Source organism: Varroa destructor, unplaced genomic scaffold (genome assembly GCF_002443255.2).
Source record: "Varroa destructor unplaced genomic scaffold, Vdes_3.0 BEIS01000001.1, whole genome shotgun sequence".
Taxonomy (NCBI): domain Eukaryota; kingdom Metazoa; phylum Arthropoda; class Arachnida; order Mesostigmata; family Varroidae; genus Varroa; species Varroa destructor.
Genome location: NW_019211454.1, coordinates 33,304,906 through 33,323,812, shown reverse-complemented (window position 1 = coordinate 33,323,812; position 18,907 = coordinate 33,304,906). Strand labels below are relative to the sequence as shown.

Here is an 18,907-nt window from a genome sequence, read left to right as displayed (position 1 = left end):
TATCCCCAGTGACGGCAGCTACGACGGCCTGATTCGCACTCAGAACTATCGCTTAAGAAGGATGAGACTAGGCAAACCATGCCAGGCTATGTTGCGATGCTTTATCACATGTACAGTCTCTCTCCTTCACTCACATAGACCCATATGACCAAACCCATACTGGCTAACATCCGTCTAACCAAAATTTCACCGAATCGAAATCGATCTCGAGCCGTCCTAACAGACGAATTAAAGGACAATGGTATTGCCCTTTATCGTGCATACTGACTTGACGAGATCTCGATTATTAATATACTTATGCAGTTTTCGTCCATTACTGTGTAATCTTTTCGATATAATAAAATAAACATAGTGTCAAATCTCCTAGTAAATCTCTAGGCCTACCGTTTACTAAAATAAAGCTTGGAAGTTTATGTAGAATGTATATCTTATATAGCTTATTCTAAATATATATATGTAATACTGCGTGCGGGGCACAAAATCGATAAGTTCAAATCAATCGACACATGCGCTTTATAGAAAAGCCGTCTGCTCAGTCGCTTATTTCCCTAATCTGAAGACAATTCATGAAGATGGCCTGACGGCGGCACATTCACAGCTCTCCCATTTTTTCGATTCGAGCCAAGCTAGAAGCCAAGAAGATATAATAACGAATGTATTGGTGTGTCCTTGGGTGGCTGATTGAGCAAATGAGTGTATTTCTGATTGTGACCTCCACAAAGTAGAAGTTTAGCTGCCAATTGTCAAGACCCATCTGCTTAAGCCATTAGCAATTACTGCTGCTGCTTGTTTTTCAGTTTTTTTTTACTATCACCTCCGGCAGATAGCCTACTGAGCTCGTAAGTTCATTGTTCTACAAAGCGGCCATCTGAACTGGCCGTAGTTATTTCGCAACAAGGAACCCCACTGTCCTCGGATTCTTCGACCTCGTTGGCTAGCTAAATAACCAACGTCATCTTCCTGCTTTTGCTTAACCTCGAGCGTCGGCCAGCAGTGGGTCGTTCTCCTCGCTCTTCGTGCCAACTAAGTAATGTTCGTTGGGTGGCCCGCTAACGCCAGTTCCGCCCCCTCATGGCTCCGCGGGGCAGTGAGGTAGAAACAATAGAAACTATTGCCGCATCTCGCACTCCATTGTTGCTATCCAATGCAATCCGGTCCATTGGGAAACAAGCAGGCGGGCAGCCGGGCGTACAAGCGACGAGTCCAGATGGGTCGCATTACAGGTCGCATTAGTGCTGCGTATCCCCGCAGATGTACATATATATATGTATGTGCGCGCGCCTATCCACGTATGTGCAGGTCTATATAGATGTATCAGTCGCCTAGCAATGCTACTGCTATTCAAGAGCCTCCGGCGCAGGAGAAGTAACACGGAATGGAGGCTCCCTGTGGCTGTGTGACCGCGGCGATGGCACTGCGATTCTCCACTTCACCGCTTCACCGTGATGCAGGGGCGGATCGATCGCAACAGGGTTCCCCTTTGTCCCTTCCCCCCCCCCCCCCCCCCATTAAGATCTCTTGCTGTGTTGCCGTGGATGCAGCTTGGTCGCCCGGTCGGCGCCCCCTCTACTCAGCGTTCACCGCTCTAATGCAAATATCATTTTAAATTCACTAATAAGAATTGTGTACACAGGCAAGCGGGCCTCCACTGGCGGGCTCACTATCTTTTCTCCCCTCCTGCCGCAGCCGCCACGACAGAGTGGGCGCAAACCCGTGCGCGGACGCGCTGAACAGGACGGCGCGCCCACACCAAACATTGTCCCGTGGCGGTGCCACTGTTACTGGTAGTGGTGGAAGGTTCTGTGAACGTTGCCTTGCAAGCTGCTCTGGGGGTTGGGAGTTTTGTCGTTCCCGCCCCAGCCTGCTACTCACTATTCGCTTGCATTTTTGTTCCCCCCTACTCGGTTAGGCCTGTCTTTGGGTCGGTCGGTGTGCTTGAATCTGCGTGGCCGTGTGTATGCTTACCTGCTATCAGCGAATGTTCGCTATCTGCTGAGGTTTGCTCTGGCTAATGCCCGAAAGTAATGGTATCCGTTTCTCTTTTTCGCGTGCTTTCTTCTCCCTTCTTTCTCGAGACTCTATCCCCTCTGTCTTTTGCTTTCCGCCGACCTGTTCCCAAGGCTTGCCCCGATGCGTCCTATATGCAACATAGACGCTAAACTATACAGCGCATTCACAGTCTTGCATACAAGCATCGAAATCAGTACTGAAGAATCGAAGCCCTTCACATTGTCAATATACGAAGTTGCCTCTCCGCGATACGACAACCACCTCGCTGAAATCAACTATCGTCAGTCACCGGATCCCGCTCGACCGTCAAACTAAACGTTCAGGGTTGTGGGCCCTGCCGCCGCCCCTGCTGTTACTGGTGAAAACTTTGGCTATCAGCAAAAGCAGATTGAGGGTTAAGGGTCGTGACCAAGTCGTGCTTGTCGAAGTCGAGTACTCTTGGATTGCGTATCGACAAATATTCTTCAATTTCTGGAGAGCTTGATGGTCGAACCGTGCTTGTTCAAGGACTTCTCGTAGTACTGCGTGCAGTTGACCGTCAATATGCACCTAGTTCAGCTTGGCGCGGATTCAAGACAAGAGGTATTCATTGTCTTGAATAACATCTTCTGCTGGCCTCCCCAGACCAATAATCGTGATACTAACACGTACATCATTACAACTATTATATATGGTATGCTAGTTATCCTAATCCTTCCGCAACGTTCCGTAAAAAGTTGATGGGCAATTCTTCAAATCAGCCGATTGTTGATACCGATAAAACGGTATTTAAGAGTGGCGCACGCCTCTGTGCCCTTCAACCTCGGGTTTATCATGTTTTATCATCGTAGACGACCCCGACAAACAGGGCATTTCCAAATTAGTCACGTAGCAGCGCGTCCCATTTCGCAGAACGGAGAAACTCTCCTTATTCTCAAACGAAAACCTCTCGATTTCGATTTATAGCTAACTGGATCTAACTCTCGTTCGTCGTGTGCCTCGGGGCCCTATCCTTCATGAGCACCTCTTGAAAGAAATAAGCTTTCATTTTTTTATATTTGAGTTTAAACATCCCCATCCTCCTTACTTCTCCTCTTGTCTGCATATTCGTCATCATCATCGGTAGGAGCAGCACTCCTAAAGATGAGTCCCTGAATTTCTAATTCGAACTCTGCTGTATCCCGTGCTCTGTCCTCATTTCCCCCCCGCATCCCCTGTGGATTTCCGTTTACCAATGCACAATCTTCGTTGCGGCCCACTTATATTGTATTTCTCTAAACTCAAAATGTTACCACCCCTATGGTTGCACTTGACTCTGAGCTCGACTCAGCTTTATGTCGTCCTCACCACTTCTACCCGTTGACTTTCTCTGCTCTTGCGACAGTAGCAACAGCCGTTGTGAAAACTGCCATATCTCCTCCGCACAGCTATTCCTCGGCACCCCCAAGTTGAAGCCAGCAATCTTTCAATCGGAAACGAACGAACGAAGACAATGCCGGCCGAGTATTGTATGTTAAAATGCCAGCAGGAAACTCAATTGTTCTGCCATGCTAGTCAGTTTATCAACCAACGAATAAAGAACGCTCTTGAATTGAGCTTAAATAAGCAAATCAGGCCCACTTGCAGACTTGATCCAGTTACACGGCGTAGTGGTAGGAGCAGTCGAAACATGTGTATATAGGATGATAATGGCGTGACGTGCTTGGCTCCCTCGAGCCGATACTAGGAATCACCATCGCCTAGAAAGCGTCAGTGAGCAATCAACAGCATCACGTTCACGTTCGCCAGTTTTCCATCGTTAATATTCGCTCCTCTGCTGGTTTAGTCACCACGTCAGACGGGCAGGGTCAATTCATGTTGTCGTTACTGCTGCTGCCATTGTCTACCCGGCTCTGACGACGGCACACGAGAATTATCAAATATGATTTTCAACAGGCCCCTCTCTTTCACGCCTCTCACCCCATGAGCGCGTCGCCGTCACGTTAATACCATCAGCGGCCGATCCAGCAGCGACAGCCGCGATCTGGTCAGCTGGCGTAATCCTCGCTTACAGCAGGTGTGGTTGGGTGACGATGTTGGCCGACGATCACATCACAGCTATGCGTGTAGCCGCGAGCGCGCGTCGTGCGATGTTTTGACATAGCTCAATTCGCTTACTAACTTTCTATATATTTAGAAGCAAGCCTACGAAGCCACGAAGATGCTACTGGCCTGGGTAGAAAGCAAGCAATCGAGCTGGTGAGCGAGCGAACGAGTCGCGTTCGCCATTCCTCAAACGAAGTCCAGGTAACCTCCCAAAGGGGCCTCTCAAAAAAAAGGTGAAGAAGCGTCGATACAGCAGTCTCTCCCATAGAGCCAATCTACAGGGCGCAACGCACGCTTCAGCAACAGCGGCGACAAGCATCGCCACCAGAGCGAGTAGAGATACTACCGGGGTACGGCATTTTCTCTCGGCGAATACGCGAATTAACAGCGGCAGCACAAACAGCAGCGGTTTCTTTCTTACTTACTTGGGCTCTTTCTCAATTTTTCTTCGACAAGGTGAGGAAGCGACTGGATCGCTAGTGAAATGGCCATACTGGGCCTTCCTCTCGGGTCAACATTTATATAATACATATGTCCATTTATACTTCACACCATCAGATTAAGCAACTGACCGATGAGATGCCCAACAACCGAACCGACGTACGCACGTCTTTCTTCTAGCTTTTCTTATTCGTAATTGGCAGTAAATATTTGTTTAAATTGATCGCTCGCCATTGCCTAGCATTCCATGGCTCTCATCACCATCTTGCGCCAGCCACGGCGATTACAGCGGTAAAGGAGGTCGAGTGAAGGTAGATAGAAGTTGCCATTCCAAAGTTCAGATCTTTTCAATGACGTTCACCAATCAGATATAATAAGAGATACAGAGAACTATTGGGTATCCATACATTTTTTACACCTCACCTCGTTTCGCCTGGTCTTCGTTTCCTTTTTCCCTGTTCGAATCAGCCTGGGATGACGCTTTCATGCGGATAGGATTATGCTATCGTAGAACGAAAGCGACTTGGAGAAAACAACGCTCCGATGCGATAACTGAACTAAGTATGGAGATGACTCAATGGTAGCTAAAGGCAATTAGATAAAGAGAAAGAATACTGAATATCCAAATCATTGTCGCCAAAAAAGCACCATCGAAATAATGACAGCCGTTGTCACTATGATCGTTCGTGGAATTTTTCATTTTTATCCGAGTCGGGCCTAAGCGACTTCGATTCTCTCAAGCCTGATTCCTTTTTCTTCTTCCCCTGAGAATCATATCTATCTGGGTGGCGGGCATATTCGTTCTTCACCCAGCCAACTATTTCTGCCCTAAGCCGAATTCGTTGTTTTAAATATAAATAGTAGTCGTTTCCGAGTTCCACCAGTTAAGACGACTGCTGATGCGCGAACAACGGTAGTAGTGGGCAAATGCGCATTAAACGGACCGGGTTGCTAGCGGCTTAACGGCCAGCAGTATTGTCGATTAGTTATGCGCCAATCGTCGCCAGTATTTTCTTGCTAATATCGGAATCTGCATCAGAAGTGTGTTACTGTTGTCGACTTGTTGTTGGTATCAGTAGCGGCCGATAGGCAGCGTCACTATCGTCGACTGGCGTTTCGGCCATGTTTCTACTTTCCCTATTGCTTTTACTCCCCTTGGGTTTGATATCCATCCCTTCTTCTTTACTTTACTTCTAAACGTGTTCCTTGCCTTCTAATATCCTTTCTGTAGGAAAAAGGAGTATCGTCAGCACCTGTTCTCCGACGTTCTTCCCGCCGTTCGTTCCTCATGCTACCACCGTTATGCCGGCAGCGCCAAAACGAAAACGAACCAGTAGCAGCCGAATCTATTGAGATCTATGACCACCTTCGGACCGTCCCATTCAGTCCATTACCCAGAATGGAAATCCATTCACCCGTCCATCCTTCTATTTGCCAGTTCGTCTGCTTATTCGCATCGCCATAACCGTTAGGGCCGCCACCTGCCGCATGCTACAATTTGCTACCCGCCGACGCCATACGTCTACCAGTGGACATCTACACCTAGAATAGCGCTATACTAGTGAGGCCAGAACGGCTGCGCAGCAGAGCCACCGGATACCGTCTGGGGTTGGCGTCTGTTTGCTTGGTTCTTGCCTGCATCTGAGATCTGCTTCACTGATGCTGTTCTGCTCCCGGGCAGGCAAAGTTGCCCATTGCAGAGAACTAACTGTTTACTGCGAGCACAGCTTCCCGTCCGCTTTCCTGAGGGCCATGTAAGTTGTGCCTGTCTATCTACCGTGTTTATCTAAGCGTCGTCTGTGACCGTGACGGCGATAGCTATTGACAAGCAATAGAGCAAACCGTCCGGTTATAGAAGAGCTGGTAAGTAAGCTTGCTACAATTACCTCAAAACTGCAACAAATATTTCTTACTACAGCGAATTGTTCCTCATCTTCAGCTCTACATTATTCTGAACGACGGCGACGACGCAAGCGACGACTAGAGACGTTTCCTTACCTTAATCACACCTGTCATGTAGTATATGTTATGATTACTAGATATAACAAATTATCGGCAGAATCGGCACCAGTCTGTTTCGATGACACCGCCTCATTGGATAATAATAGTAGTATCATTACCATCGAAGGCTTGACGACATTTATTTTTCAAAATAGCAAGGCGCCTTTGCTGATCTGCGTACACGCAATTTACATCTCTCACGGTCGTTTTTGAACAAACACGTAATCAGCTGTATCAATGACGAGGTCTAGAAAAATCAACGTATCCTCCTTTATTTGAAACTGATATGGGTATAGTTTATTATGTACCCAGTTGAAATTCAGCTAAGTATAACGTTTGGCAAAGCATTGTTTATGTGCTATTAAACAAACCGGTTGGCCGTCCAGTTTAATATCGAGTCTCCTTGTAGAATAGACGCACTGAAGATCATACCGTTATTACCAGAGAGCCTCTTTAGTATAAAGAGAACGTTCTGACGCAACAGAGAAAAGAAAAGTCCAAACGAATCACATAATACGGCACCCCACCATTGAGGTAACAGAACCAATAGCAGCAGCACCCACGGTGTGGTACTGCGCGAGCCATACAACACATACCGGCGGGGAAGCATAAAGCTCTGGCACGCTCCGTAATGAAATTCTCTTTGTGCCGTGTCCTGCCGGATCACGACGGGCTCACCTCGAGGATTCCCCAACAAATTAGGTTGGCGCTAAGGTCTCGCTGCCACTGACGCCTTCGAGGCCTTATCCTAGTTATGCACGCTTACAGAAGCGCACTGGCGTAGGATCCGCTCGTATATACCATCTTTCATAGAAAGGAAAAAACGCGTAGACAATTCAACACATTTGACAGCTATCTTTCCGATTTTTCCGCCTGCTACAAACTGTGCAGACGCATAAATCACACATATTACATAAAATTATGATATGGGACCATTTTAGCTCTTATATACAGGAAATCCCGGAAGTAAATTTTGCAGGGTCGCTAATGCGGCAACGACGACCGATATAAGTTGCCCATTCAACTTCAGATAACGAAGATATTTTATTATGTGGCCTAGCATATCGTCACTACGAGGAAACATACAAACTGAATAGGCATGAAAAAAATATCGTTATTTTGAAACACTAGCTACTTTTCCTTGAGACCTAAAAAATTCTATAAAAAGAAAAAAATAAAATCTAAAATCTATTTTTAAAAATGTTCGAAAAATAAATAAAAAATGAGAATAGGGATTATCGTATCATTGTGTTTATCTATAGTCGAACCGTTGTTGTACCATGAATAAGTACACTGTCCAAGGCGTTTGGACTACTGCCATACATCATCGGACATACAAGCAGCTTCTATTATTGTTATTATTGCTACTCCCGTCAACAGCGTCCCGGATCGGCTTTTTTTATATTTCTCTATCTACATTTCAATTCGATGGTGGTTATGCTTGTCAATGTCGTTATTGCGGCTGCTGTTAACGTGGTACCCCAACACAATTAGACACTTCGTTCACGCTTTCTTCTTTTGCTCGTTCTTTCATTTTTTCAGATCAATCGTGCTGAAGTATAGCCGTTACCATCGCAACGGCAGCAGCACCAGATTCGTCCCTGCGATAGCCAACGACTATTGCCGCCGCTAGCGCGAGCAGCACCTTTCGGCGATCCCATCACGTTAAACATCCGAAACGGCTGTCCACGGACTCAGCCAGTTGCTACGCTCGGCGGCAACAGAGAGAACACGCTTACAAGACCAAACATACGCGCAGAGTAACACTTTCGCGCACATTTAGAGGCAGAAATATAGACGGCGGGCATCAGCGGCTCGAACGGACAAACATTCCCATACACACACACACTCACACAAACACATAGGTCGGTTGTTGTTTTTGATATTGTTATTATTGTTAAGCAAGCTGCTTAGCGAGTCGTAACGGCCAACTTTTGCCTGCGCTCATCTCATCCTTTGCGCCGATCGCCCGCCTCTGGATTCACTGGATCCACTAAATAGATACTACTATGTTTTTCTTCCCTCGATTTCGGCCGTTCGCGGGTCGTTGTCGTCGCCAGCCCATCCCTTCTTCGGATCGTCTCTGGGTCCGACTTTTCAGACTCTGAATTGAGGCACATAATATTTTCTCGCCTTCTGCTCTACCTCGTTTTTCGACACGCTGCTGTTGTTGCCTGCTCATCATTTCTTGGTCGTTCGTGTCTTTTTTTTTTCGATTTTTAAATATCCGTCGATGTTTTTTTCGGAGCAGACAGACACACACACACACACACACACACACACACACTAGAGACTATGAACAAGGAGTGATGATCATGATAATGATCATAAAAGAAACAAAGAAAGAATAAAAATGTTAATTACTGTTTGTTTCTCGCTGTGTTGTTGTCGTCCCCGAAAGTCCATGCGTGTGCGTATGCCCTTTTTTTGCCTTGTTGACCATTTTTTGTAGTTCCTTCTTGTTTGCCCTGATGCATCTTTTCGCCATTTTTGATCCTTTTCGCTTTTGTTTCTCGGTCATAGTTACTTTATTTCCGTATTATTCTGACGTTGTCGTTTCAACCAGTCATCATGAAACTATTTAATTTATCCGTTCTGCGACTATTACAAATATTGGATTTGAACCTAGATGGCCGAATTAATGCGTTCCTTAACTCTTGTGATGCTCCCTTTTTTTGACAAGTGAAGATAATCTATAAGTAAATTGGAGATATTTTCTATCTGTATCTGTATTTAGGTTCGAGATATAATCAGACACTAGACGGCCATCGCTATAAGGGACATATGCATATGGACATGGTAAAACCATAAATCGCCCAATGTTGCAAACAGAGGATGCGCACAAATAAGCGCCATTATTAGCTAATGCGTAGATAAGCGGTTTATTTGGCGTATGACGGATGCTTTTTTAACGGAAAATGTTGTCTAAGAAGATGCCCGTTCACTTTTTCTTGTCTCCCTTAAGTGGCAGAAAAGCACTTAGTAGTCAGTCAAATTCTCGGATCGACTAATTGCGACCCAACAGGCTAGTAGTTTATGTAGCGTATGTGCTCCTAGTGCCTATCCACTGAGACCTCATCGTCCATTACGGTATCGCCTATTCGACCTCCTGTGTTAGGGATTATCTGCTTTTCTCCTACTCATCAGTAAACTGCTCTTGAGTCACGTCTAACACACCCGTTTATCCCCAGTGGCGCTCTGCCATCGGGGCAGAGAGCACCCACGAAAGGCATATATACTCACAAGCGCGGACCATTGCGCAACCTGATACATCCCACCGGCGTTCGGGCCTTATCTGTGGTCCGAGGACGACGCGATACTCTCCGAAACGAGCATGCGTCTACGAGATGCTAACCTGATCGAGCTTCGGCCACGAGCCACGAGGCGAACAAGAGTCGTATGAACTACGAAGCTTCGGATCGCTGCGCGAAACTCTTCCGAAGTCTAGTGTGGCGCTATCTGCCTAAGTGATGCTTGCTTCAAAACCTAATCTCCAACTCCGACCGCGCACACACGCACACAGACGCATATAGAGTCCTTGTCAGACTACTACAATGCACAGATGTGTGTGCCAATACAGGCGCAGCAGAGTCCAGTTGTGCCTGGTTCTAGACCTGTTCAGCATAACAAATTGACCTAATATTTGTAGGAGAGTGATTGCCGCAAGGCCGCGGCCCCTAGGCATATGGCATTGTACAAATTGGTCATCCTCCATCGAGATGATGATAATGACCAAAAACGCAAGTGTACACTTAGAGTTAACAAAGAAACACGCGAACTTCTGTCTGGACCACAAGCAAAATTATTAGTTTAGCTTCATCGAGTCAAGCTGCTGCTATAAAATGTTATTCAAACTATAAAACGGGTAACAGAAGTTGAAAAGCTGCCGGACTCAGCTACCAGCTCGCTGACCCCCGGCTGCTCCACGTCAAGCTACGACCGTTTCTGATACGACTTTTTTTTGCCCAAGTAATCACCAAAGTTTCGAACTTTTCTATTTCTTCTCTTTTACCAAACGGATATTGTTCTTTCGTTAACACAGCTGTATGATATATATATCGTATGATGTAGATTTAACAGAGTACGATTCGGCAAAGCGAGACTGATGAAGATCGTCGAGCAACGCATCGACGGACCAACCATATTGGCACTACGTTACTGCTGCCGCAGCTTTCGAATTGGGAGAAGTGCAGGAATGGAGACCTATGGGATTGTGGGGTTGGTTTCTTGAGCCGCAAGCGAGAATTTGAAACATGGTGTTCTTCCGCCTCGCTGAGTCTGACGAAGCGCTTTCGTCCATGCCTCTATCCATGACGGTCGTGGCCATAAAGTAGCGTCGCAGTGTGTACTGGCCGGCTCTCGCCGATTCGAGGGGTTCGGATGCGCTCAGCTGGAAGAGCCCACAAGGACATTACGAATGTACCCACAATACTACAACGCTGTAACCATTGGACTACTTGTCTGTCCTCGCCGCTGTATCTCTACTCTTTGGGTCTGCTGCAGCACTCTCTTATCTTTTTCTCCTTGACACTCGCGCAGTCTCTGCCACATTCGCTATCGAACATACCGCTAAAGCCAGAAGCTCTACCCGAATAATCCGCGATGCACACAAAACGTATTACGCACACAACTACACACATAAGCACATGCACGCTCGCACTCGGTCGATGAGTCCGCCTTAAATCTACCTTCAATGCGTTGCTATTGCCACTGTTCAATAGCAATGAGGTGCCAACTGGCTCAGAGCCTCGAGATATAGGGCTATTGAAACGTTTTTACGAGTTCACTTTGTTCGCCGTTATATCGGTTAACAAGTAGTGAGCTACTTAAAATCAAAGCAGTGAAGATATTGATTGAGATATAAATCAAAAGCTCCTAAATGTTTGGTAAAATATTATAGTCAAAGGCGTTTAAATAAGATTTGCCTTTGATATTAATTGAGTGTTACTGTAAATACTTAGAAACACACACATTTTAGAGCATTGCGTGTTAGGTCCCACATATCTACAGTAATTCAACTGAACTCCAATGCATTCAATGGAAATTCACAAGCTACGTGTCATACGCACATAGCGGTATATATAAAAAAATTATTTTGCAATGGGGAACAGATGAGCGTATAGCACACATCTTGAGCCTGATGACATGCTATACATTGCTAGAAGCAGATCTCTTTTTCCTTCAATCTTTCTGTTTCTATCTGTTACTCGTCATTTGATGTTTTCGAGTCCAATTTAGAAATCTAATAGAACGCATTGCCCACTGGGCCAATACGACACTACGCTACATATATTAGTGACGCTCGCCGTACCTGCATGCCTGCCAGCTTCGCCCCCTACTATACTCGAGCTCACCCTGCCAGAACTCGGGGCCCTACTACAAGGCCCAGGGCCTTAGCTGAAGGACCAAGTGCTACATGATAAGACCTTTCTTCGTTCCTGGCCAAGTAGTAAGCGCCGTGCAGCGGGTGCAAGTCATGTGGCGCGCCGAGCACTGTGCGCTGCCGGCTGGCCGACTGCCTGGCAGAGCTGGCTGGTTGACGGTTAAGTGGGTGGGTGTCACCCATCCCTCTCCAGCTTTAGTAGTATTTCTAAGGTCTGTTTGCGCCTCTTCGCATCCCTCTCGTCTACCAACTCTTGGGTGGCCCTGTGGACCCTCTGAGAATCGCTTGCTGAGCTAAGAGGCGATCCCCGATTGGCCGCGAGCGGGCGCCCAATCCCGGGCTGCCAGGAGCAGGAGGCGGGGCCTATCGACCAGGAGAACAAACCAGACGCGAAAGCCTATGCGGCACAGGAGTTTAGCTCGCTGAGCACGGGAAAGGACGACCCACGAACTAGAACTCCTATGATGCTGGATACAGGACACTCATACACACATCACACAACAGACAGACATACGGCTAGGATGCACTGCTAGCAGCAGTGGGATGGTCAGAAGGTACCGCATACGTTTTCCACGAGCTTCTCCTAGTCACTCCCAGTTGTTGTCATCGTTTGTCGTTTGCCGGTTTCGAAGCATCTGGCCGCTTCCTGACATCTGTTTGTGTTTGCTGCTGGTGTCACGTTATAAGGTGCCTTTTTGAGCGAAAGGATCTTTAGTAACGCTAGAACCTGCTAACAGGACCACGCGCCATACCGATATGGTGCAGTTGTTTCTACTGTATAAAGATTTTACATATGCAGCGATGTGGCAGTGGCTAACAGGAGAACAGCAGCTGTATTGAAGTGGAGAACTAGCCATGCGTATTCAAATGTCTTCTGAATAGGGTATTTTTAGCAGGACTTAAAATCCCCTATTTTGTAGTACACCATAATACTGCAATATCATTTTTTATCGTACAATATATGTCAGCGGCGGGATGCAGTGCATCCACGGCGAGGAACGCTCAGTGCTGACATGTTACTTTAAATAGTAAGTTGGAGACTGGTAACCTGCCAAATACCCTTCCTTCTCTACAACCGCGCAACAGATAAATAGATACATGTATGTGTCCATAATATGGAGTGCAAGCGCACCTCAAACGCACCTTTCGAATTCTGCGAGTGGCCTACAGCACACCCGCCTTCTTCTTTCTTGATAGGTTCACGTTCATTCTGCCCATATCTAACGAGGCAAGGAAGTTCAAAGGAAGTCGTGTCACGTCGGTGTAATGCGGTGCCGCTCTCGGCCCTCGGCACTGGTTATCGTGGTCGGTGGTTAAGAAGCACCTCAAAACCAAGAAGGCACCGGCATACCGCAGCTGACGCGATAACTTCTGCTGCTGCTGCTGCTGCTACTACTATCACTACCTTTTTTATGACTACTGATAGTAGTTTGTAGAGACCTATCCTGCTACCTCAGCGTCTATATCCAAAGCTATCGAGCAGCAGACTTTCTACGTCGCCACTGCCTTATTCGTTCAGCTTGCCATGATCAGCAGCAGCAGCAGCAGCAGCAGCGGTATCGTGGTGCCAAGAAGGCGCCGGAAGCTGAATTCGCACCCGTAGAATCGAGTTCCTAGGGCTCCTGGGTTAGGCTTGGCTTCAGCCGAACTCAAAAGGGAGCAACATCTAGAAATACTAGATGTAGTTCGTAATTGTTGTTGCTGTCATGGTCGTGGGGGTAGCAGTGGTCGCAGATGTGGCAGCACCAGTCGCCATCCTCTCAGCAGCAACTTCCACAGAGTAACAGTAATTCCTGCTGTATGGCACCCTTGAGCATAAGCAACATCTCTGTTTCGATAATCTCTACGATGAAGACCTTTTTGCCAATAGTGGTTCCGCATCGCTGCTGCTGCCGCCGCCATGTTCTCCCGCATCTTGTCGTTCCTGCTCCGTTTCCACATCTGTCATCTGCATGATGGGAGGCGGCAAATTCTCTAACGCGCACATACGCAGGGACAGCTTCCGTCGTCGCGCCCAGTCCTTCAGCCGCCACTGTACCGTGTACATATACTCTTGCAGTTCACATGCATCAATATCAGTCGACACCCTTAAACGACAGCAGCAGATATGGCAACAACAATAGCAATTACGGGAAAATACCAAAGGACTGGTGGATCCGTCGTGCCTTGGCTATCGCCACTGATGTGCTGCTAACGTCGTTTGACGAATATCGCCGTAGCGCGAACGTTTGCGCAGTATCAATAACAACAGCTAGCTACAAAGATAGCAGCAGCGGCAAGAATAATCGGATCGACCTTCTATTGGAACTCAGCAGTTGGCCCTTTGTATTATACAAGCGGCGTTTATGTGCTTGTCGAACTGCGTAGAGGGGCTGTTCCGGCAACAGTACTTCAGAATGTCATAACAATCATCATCAGCTAGAAACACTTTATTGTCCTCCGAAAGGGTAAAATAGTCAGATTGGAGAAAACGTGAGACGATAACGAATGGACGACCTGATCAGTACCGTAAGTACTAGAAGCATGGTGTTCTGCAGCGTTCGTCCGTGTTTGGCTTGACCACCCGGCTGGGCCCGTTGGGCTGTTAACAGTAACGACAGCTACATCAGCGACAAGGTTCCCGCCAGGAACAGCGGTATTATCAATGACAAAAGGGTCGTATATTATTTAGCATACAAAACTGCTACTATAGTTATATTTCCAGGGATGCTAGTCTACATTTGTGTAAAAATCTGAATTTATCTGTGGTGCGCCCACGCCCGTACCGGCGTCCGCATACGCTCGTACCTGGTCGTTTCTGTGCAGATTACATATCTCACATATGCATAATACACGTCGAGGACGAGATGAAAGAGATCTCAGATCCATTTAAAGGAGATCTAAAAGAGAGGCAAAGCAAACTATAGTCGTCGACATCAACGATGGATAGCATAAGCGGTAGCAATCGCAGCGGCAGCAACCGTCAGAGCACTTCAGATACATGAGTAAGTGAAAACGTAGGGAATAAGTAAAATCGAAAGGGAACTTATAGATACACGTACATGCAACAGATGAGATATACTAAATGACCGGTAAACGAGGCGCTTCGGGATCGGCTATCGTACTACCTCCGGTGCAATTATTATATGATTTAATAACATGTGCAATACCGCCATAATGTAGTACTCGCTAGCTACTTCCCGCACATATGACTGTCACATCACAAAGTACGACCTATCCAAAGCAAGGTGAGTATTTTTCCGGTCGAAAACCTTCCCAGCGAGCGGCCCTTATAATACAAACTATGCCCGGAAGCAGAGTGAGCTCTCCTTTTTTTTGGTGCAAACTGTGACGTAGCTCAACTCCTCGACAAAAAGTTGCAAAACCGAGTAGGGTAAGAGCGCTTTGATTTTTGAGCGATTTTTTGAGAAAATGTTTATAAAACGAAGCGTATTTGTCGTTTTCACAAACATGGGAAGTATGTGTCTGTTTTTTTTTGTTGTCTAGCAATGACTTTACTGTGGCAAATCTATTTCAAGTGAACATAGTGAATTTTTTTGGAGACCGTCTGTAGACTTGAGTCTGAGATCCATTGTGGATCTGCGTAGTCAACTAAGCTACATCTGCGTATCGGTATTGTGAGCAGACGCAGTATTTTCTCACTCTATCATCAACGTTCAGACGTTTGGTTGCCGTTAATAACAGCCCTAAACTTTCAGATGGTATCCCCGTACGGATTCGCATTCGGTTGACTCTGTGCGGCTACGCTGACATAGGGACGAAAAGAAGGGAAGCAAAATGAGGAAAGGTAGCTTCGCTCAACTATTTCCCAGTCGATGAGCGCCGTCTATGCGTGTCGTATGCATCAGTAGGGCGTTGATGAGCAGCAGTTCTCGCTGACGCTGCCTAATGCACCGCGAACGCTCGGCGCTAAGCAACAGAAGTCCGATAGCCGGCCAAGCCTACGAGTAGCAATGCACTCTCCATTTCAACTGAGACAAAAACTTGGAACAAAAAGACGTTTTCTGTCTGGCATTTCTTACAGAACCGCTATACTGAATAAGCTACAAGATTCGACGCACCCACAGATTACTACGCTGTGTATCGTATGAGGTAGTGACAACACAGTGATTACCGAAATCGCACCGAATTCAAGCAAAAGCGTACACAACGAAGAGAGAGCATTGAAGAAGTAAAATCGTTGAAGAAGTTCTATATGGTAAACCAATTTCCTGTAAACTACTTTTTACTATGGAGTGATATTCTTTGAAACAGGCCTTTGAAATGCCTATCTTCTTTGAAGCCTTCTTTGAAATGCGTCTCGTTCAAGTGATATTTTTCTTACCTACAAGTGCGAGGCTAACGTACGTACCGCACGGTTTTAATCGTGCATTCTTCTTTACCATCAATTACCTTTAAATCAAACTAAAGTTCCATTTATAGATGCGTTGACGTGTGTCCATATGTAATAAAAAAAAATTGGTCCGTGATCATCTTCACTATGGCGGTCCGGTGCCAGTGACCGCTGGCAGGCGAGTGGCAGCGTTTTCGGAACTGGCGCCGCGCCGTCATCACCCTGATCATCATTAGCAACCGGAAAAATTCCGAAGTAGATAAAATAAAAATAAATTGTCATTGAATAAAATTATATTTTGCTTCTTGTATTTACTTTTCGTCCGTTGGATAACTTTGTCTCGTTATTTTTCTCTTCCTCTTTCCCTTTATCTCTTTATCATCGAGTGCTTTCCTATTTTTTTTTTCTATCTGTAACGCAGGTCTCTGATCTGGCTATTTCGGGGTCGTGTTCCTCACTCGGTGACTGCAGTTGTAGCCGTTGGAAAAGCTGGCATCGATGCATTTTGTCCAGCATCTCTCAATTTTCTGCTGTGCTGCCACATACACACACACATACACACACGCACACGCACACACACACATACACACACACAGATACATATATAAATACGTGTATAAAGGCATGAACCAAACAGCCTAGGTTATCATCGGAAGACCAATGCTGTCCTACCATTCTAATGATGCGCTATAACAAATGGCTAAAGCCAACCTGGTTGAGGTTATATGTAGCGTATCATATGATTGAAGAATTCCGCCCGGATAAAATAAAATGTAGAGGAAGCGTGTGTATAAGCAGACGCCGACCACTGCTTGCATCGAACGTTTATTAATAACACTTAGTATAGTGGAGTTCTATTGACAGATTGGCAACAACATTGACGAGACTCTACCGCTGTGCCGTGTTGCTGTCTACGAATAGAAAAACGTCCGGCATATATATCTTCGTTCGTTTTGACAGTCAGCTAGAGGTCTGTGTCTTAGAAGACGACGGAGTTTGTCTGCTGGTATCACAACCTCAGAGCTCAGAATTTGGCTGAGTTTACACACATTCGAAGGGTGCACTGGATGTGATATAGGTGAATGTGGTAGATATTTAGGCTAAAAAAAATGTGCACCCATATTGTGTATGCAATTCGCGTTCATACAGATTTTTCATTGTTCATGACTCCGAAAAAGATCTGCGGGAGCCAAACAGAGCTCGGCTAAAATACAAATAAAACATTCGTGAAGTACCTAGCTAGTACATTTGTCTCGTCCTAACCTTAACAAACCATACCAACAAATCAAACCCAAAAATATCAAGCTGCACTTGTTTATGTCATACCTGCAAGCCTTGAAAGTTTGCCACTGCCTCTGTTGTTATGAGGCTCTACTATATAGCCGTAATAAAGAGGCCTTTTTCGCATCAGCAGATCTTTAAAAGAGACATAATGCTACACACTGCGAAGTGTTCTCCATGGCAGATAACTGCTTCCGTCCGGTAACTTTGTGGCGTCACTCACAATCAGCACAAGGACAGAGTCACGAAGACAGGTTAATTTTATGCGTAATTTAAGGAAGTAAACTCATTTGTCCCCCATGCACACTGAGTCGTTCGCCCGAACTCGTCCCGGTACCCCATCCAGCCCCTTCGTTTTTTTCTACGTGAGGATATGCAGGATGGATTTCTGGTTGAAAGAAAGAAAAACTAGATTAGCCTGCCTGCCTGCCTGCCTGCCTGTCTGTCTGTCTGTCTGTCTGTCTGTCTGTCTGTCTGCTTGTGTGCCTGCTTACTTACTATACGGCGTCTCAATACACTCTCGGCTGCGTTACTTCATCCAGCCTTCCTTCCTGCCTTCTGCAAATCCCTGCTTGTGGTATACTTTTAATGTCTTCATATATATATACATATATTCGCTCGCTCCGCCTGTGGTCCATCGGCTGGCAGGCCTGCTTTCCCCTGAACAACTAGCGCAAATGCGAAATGGGCTTGAAGCCATGAGTTCGCTGTTCGTTCTCGAGACATTCCAGTTCGCCCTACTGCCATTCCTCTTTTCGTCCAAATATCGTCGTATCTCTCACAGCAGCTCCAATTTAGTCGCTGCTGGCCCCCGTCGACCCCTAGCCCTCATTTTTTCCCCTGTCCATTTCCCCTCGTCTCTGTGTTAGGACTCTTCTAGCATATCGCACCACTACTACTCGTATGCGGCGAATGCAATTCGCAGCGTTTGGGTCCTTGTGCCTGTTTCTTGGTGCTAATTAAGCGCCCTGCTGGAAACGAACGAGAGAGGAGAACGCGCCCTTAGGAAAAACGGCAATGCTGACAAGGGCGGAAAAGAAAGAGAACACGGAGCCGTCACTGCTAGCTTCTCCTCGCCTTTCCCCGTCGCGGTCCCTTTCGCTCGTCGTCCCATAGAAGTAGTGGCTGAGAGTAAGCCCCATGCCGCTCTGCCGTCTCCAACTTACCTCCTAATACAGTCATGAGCGATCCCGCTCCTCGTAGTACTACTATATACCCTTGACAGCGTCAGCGTGGAGCTAACTATCTGGCAGGGTTAAGCTACTCGTTGCTACACGGAAGAACTAAGCCTCAGCGCACTAATTGCCTGTTTAGGGGAAGTAGTAGTAGCAGCAGCAGCATTAAGGCACTTCGTCATCATGGAAAAATCTACGATTTTGCTTGAGCGACGACAA

General features: G+C 46.5%; 1 protein-coding gene and 1 long non-coding RNA gene across 8 annotated transcripts in view; one reads left to right on the top strand and one right to left on the bottom strand.

Moving 5' to 3' along the window:
- Positions 1-16,528, top strand: part of LOC147758541 (uncharacterized) — an 81,345-nt gene extending 64,817 nt beyond the window's left edge. Inside the window, exons 8-10 of the long non-coding RNA XR_015318551.1 lie at positions 5,747-6,378; positions 8,059-14,883; positions 15,598-16,528. This is a non-coding gene — a long non-coding RNA (uncharacterized LOC147758541). The remainder of the gene's footprint in view (positions 1-5,746; positions 6,379-8,058; positions 14,884-15,597) is intronic.
- The window catches only part of pan (transcription factor pangolin), a 138,441-nt gene that overhangs the window by 45,707 nt on the left and 73,827 nt on the right, over positions 1-18,907 (bottom strand). The gene's annotated exons all lie outside the window — the stretch shown is intronic.